The sequence below is a fragment of the Helobdella robusta genome (assembly GCF_000326865.2).
Source record: "Helobdella robusta unplaced genomic scaffold HELROscaffold_9, whole genome shotgun sequence".
In the NCBI taxonomy this organism is placed as follows: domain Eukaryota; kingdom Metazoa; phylum Annelida; class Clitellata; order Rhynchobdellida; family Glossiphoniidae; genus Helobdella; species Helobdella robusta.
Genome location: NW_008705512.1, coordinates 4,315,122 through 4,319,432, shown reverse-complemented (window position 1 = coordinate 4,319,432; position 4,311 = coordinate 4,315,122).

Genomic DNA, 4,311 nt, shown 5'->3' with positions numbered 1-4,311 from the left:
TTAACTCATTCTTTCAATTTCATTCCACCAGTCAGTTGTCATTTTTTCTATTTCGTTCGTTCATTCATTCATTCATTCATTCATTCATTCATTCATTCATTCATTCATTCATTCATTCATTCATTCGTTCGTTCATTCATTCATTCATTCGTTCGTTCATTCGTTCATTCATTCGTTCATTTATTCGTTCGTTTATTCCTTCCTTCATTCACTCATTCATTCATTCATTCATTCATTCATTCATTCATTCATTCATTCATTCATTAAAAAAGTGATGGCAAGTCTACAAGCGTTTCTCCGTGTTAACTGACAAGGATCTAACTACGTGTATGCCCACTTTATAATTAAGCTATCATTCATTTTCTCATCCATCCGTCTGTTTGCTCATTCATTCATTTGTTCGTTCGTTTGTTTATCTGTTCATTTGTCAGTTTTTTTGTTTGTTTTTTTATTTGCGTGCTTGCCTGTTCATTCTTTCATCTATTCATTCAGTCATTCATTTGTTTGATGGATGGTTTGTTTGTTCATTAAATAATTCAGTCAATTTTTTGTTCTTTTTGTTTGTGGGTTTATTGCATTGTCTGTTCATTTAGTGAATTCATTCATTCACTCATTTATTTATTCATTTATTCATTCATTTATTTAACCATTCGTCTATTTTTTCATTCGTTCTTTCGTCTGCTCGTTTATCGTCCCGGCTTCCGTACATTCATACGTTCGTTCGATCTCTTTCTTAATCGATCGATCATTCATCCAATCAGCTACAACTCCTTTTTCCTTCAATCATTCATCAAACCATCATCATCATCGTCGTTATCGTCATCATCACCATCATCATCATCGTCGTCATCATCATTCCTCCTATTAATAGATTATAAATACCAACAGGAGATAAAAGCACAATAACACAAACATCATCACCAATGTTAGTATTATTATTATTATTTTATATTATTGTAACAATTATTTTTAGCAGGGGCGGTAGTAGTAGTAGTTGCAGTAGTTGTCTCTATAGTAGTAGTAAGAGTACAGTTTTAGTGGCATTACTAATTATTACTGTAACATCAGTAGTAAAGGTAGTAGTAGCCGCACCGCAGCAAAAGTAGTAGCAGCAGTAGCGGCAGCATCAGTAATAGTAGTAGTATTAGTAGTAGTAGTAGAAGTATTAGTAGTGTAGTAGTTGTAGTAGTAGTAGTAGGAGTAACGGTAGTAAGTAGTAGTTGTAGTAGTGTTACGTATTTTCCGTTGTGAGAAGGACAAGCGCGGACAAAGGCATTACAGCAAATCAATTAATATGAAAGGAAAGAATGCGGTCATAAATTTTTTCATTACCAAAAATAAAAAAACCTTTTTTTTTCGTCCAATGATAATAGCACAATTACTGATGTTGCTACCCTCATAACTATCATTACTATACTACTGCTGCTGCTACTACTACTACTGTTGTTACTGCAGCTACTACTACTGCTGCTGTTGCTGCTGCTGCTACTACTACTAGTGTGGTTGTTTATTTGCTAGTTCTTTACTTTCTATTCCTGTCAAAACAACGTTTGCTGCGTAGCTAACAGGTAATATAACAACAACAACGACAACAACAACAACAACGACATCGTATTTCAGAAACATTGGTATGAAATGGAAAGGGCGTGTATCAGAATCCTATTAACTCCTGTTGTTGTTGTTTTTGTTGTTGTTGTTGTTGTTCTTCTTCTTCTTCACCATTTTTTCCTCCAGTCCCAAGCTTCAACAACTACAATGTAGTGGTACAGCAATGAACACACAAACAAACAGACACAAACCAAACAAAAAACAAAAAAAAACACGTGATAAACAAACACGCAACACACAAACAACAATGACAAACACAACAAACTAGCAGCAAACCAACGACTAACACAAAAAAAACGACAAACAACACACAAACAACAAAACACAAACAAACAAATCAGACAACAACAACAACAACAACAACAACAAACGAAACAGACAAACAACCAACAACAAAAATACACAAAACTAATACATCAAACAACGTTACTCTAGCAAAAACATGTAATCAACTATATTTTGTGGATTCAACACGGTGATCATTCCATTACAATTGAAACCTCTCTCACAACATTTAATACAGCTTCTTCCATAACATTTACATCATTTCCTGTAATAAAAGGCGTAACTAACAAAATTACATACAGATCCCCGCTTAAACCTCTCCTTTCGAGTTATTAATATTACCTTTTTGTACTAGCATTGAGCTTTTACTTGATAGCAGTACTTTATTTACTGTATTTAATACCACCACTATCTTCTATCTTTTATTATTGTTTATTTTCATTATCTACTTTACTCTCTCTTTCTCTCCGTGACGACTAAAAGTAAACTCAGCTTATTAACACATCTACAACATTCATCTTTCACATAACGTTTCTATTTTCGGTTCCATTCGTCAGATTCGCTTGTTTTTCATTTCTCTCTCTATATATATATTTGATTTTATCTCTTCTCTTCTTTTTTATTTTATTCTCTTTATTTATCTCTCTCTTTTCTCTCTCTCTCTCTTTTTCTATCTTTCTCTCTTTTTTACTACTATTATTGCTACTCTTACTTGCTATTCTAGAAACTTTTTTCACAAACATTTAAATATTTAAAAGCCTCGAATTTCTGTTCCACTTAATCGCTTCACTTGTTTTTTCTCCACTCCTCTCTTTCTCTCTCTCTAACTTTCTCTCTTTCTCTCTCTCTCTCTCTCTCTACCTTTCTATTTCCTGCTGGTTAACAAATGAATTTTTATTCTCTCTTTTTCTCCATCTGTCTGATTTGAATTAACTCTCTCTTTTTCTCTCTCACAGTTTGGTTATCGATTAAGTCTCTCTCTTTCTTTCTCTCTTTCTCTATCTCTCTCTCCTTCTTTCTCTCTCTTTCTCTTACTTTCTTTCTCTCTATCTATCTCTCTTTCTCTCTCTGTCTAATTCTCTTTCTCTTTTCCTCTCTGTTTGGTGGTTGTCGATTAGTTGACAGAGCAGAACTTATTTTCATGTTGTCAACAGCAGCGGTACTCTCGCCCCGTTGATCTGCCGTCTCCTTTTTAAGTTTCAGAGGGAAAAAATTATTTTAATTAAATTTGTGATTAAATTTTTATAATTTTTAAAATTAATTAAATTTTTTATGAGTATTAAATGAAATTAAATAACCAACTATAAACATAGGCATAGAAATAAACAAAAATACCTAAACATAACAAATAATTTAAAAGAAAATAACCAAAATATTGAAGTAATAACATAAATAAAAAACAAAAGAATAAAACAATAAAAAATAGATGAAAATATGTAGAGCTAATAAGGTAAAACACATTGCAGGTAAATACACATGGAACAACGGACCACACTCATTGCATGTGCCAGGTGAAGAAATCTTAGCAATGGAACGCGGTCACAGCGATAGAAATGACAGGCATTTTACCGCTACACCATCTTTTCCCACTTTTTCAGACCATCATCTTAATTTTGAAAACGATTAATTCAGATTCATAATAATTAAATTAAAAATGAAATTTAAATTGAAATAAACTAATTTAAGTGAAAGAAATAAAAGTTACAGAAAAAAAACGCCTCAATAAAAAAATTTCATCCGGCTAAAATTTTAGCCGACAATTTAGCATGCCGACAATTTAACGAGTAAATCAATTAGGAAATCAAATTATCGGCGCTTAAATAGAATTTATTTAATTATTAATATTTAATTAATTAATTTAATTAATAATAATAATAACATACAAATACGCGAGCATGCATGCTAATCAACACATCACACATACATTAATATGTTGTTTATAATGTATTTAATGCCAATAACGTATGTTTTCTTTTTTCTTTCTAGTGCTTCATCCTTTCAGGATATTGGCGACCAACGACCTCCACAAAACCCGATCTTTAACACTTTGTAGGAGTTGAAATGTGATGATATTCAACAAGTGGCACAAGGACTTCACGAATGTTGTTCGTTGTTGACCGCGATCTCTTCTCCCTGCAATCTTTCCAGTAGTTGTTAGATTTTCCATTCTTTCTTTCCGCATGATGTGACCAAAAAACTTTAACTGCCACCGTCGAATTATCTGTAGTAATTTCCTCTGTTCATAACCAGACTGTTTTAATACATCATCATTCGAAGTGTGAGAGGTCCAACTAGGTTTCATAATTTTTCTCAAAAACCACATCTCAGCAGCGTTAATCTTTTTCTCCATTTCTTTAAAAATTATCCAGAACTCAGAGCCGTAGGTTAACATAGAAAAAATGTAACACCCTAACAGTT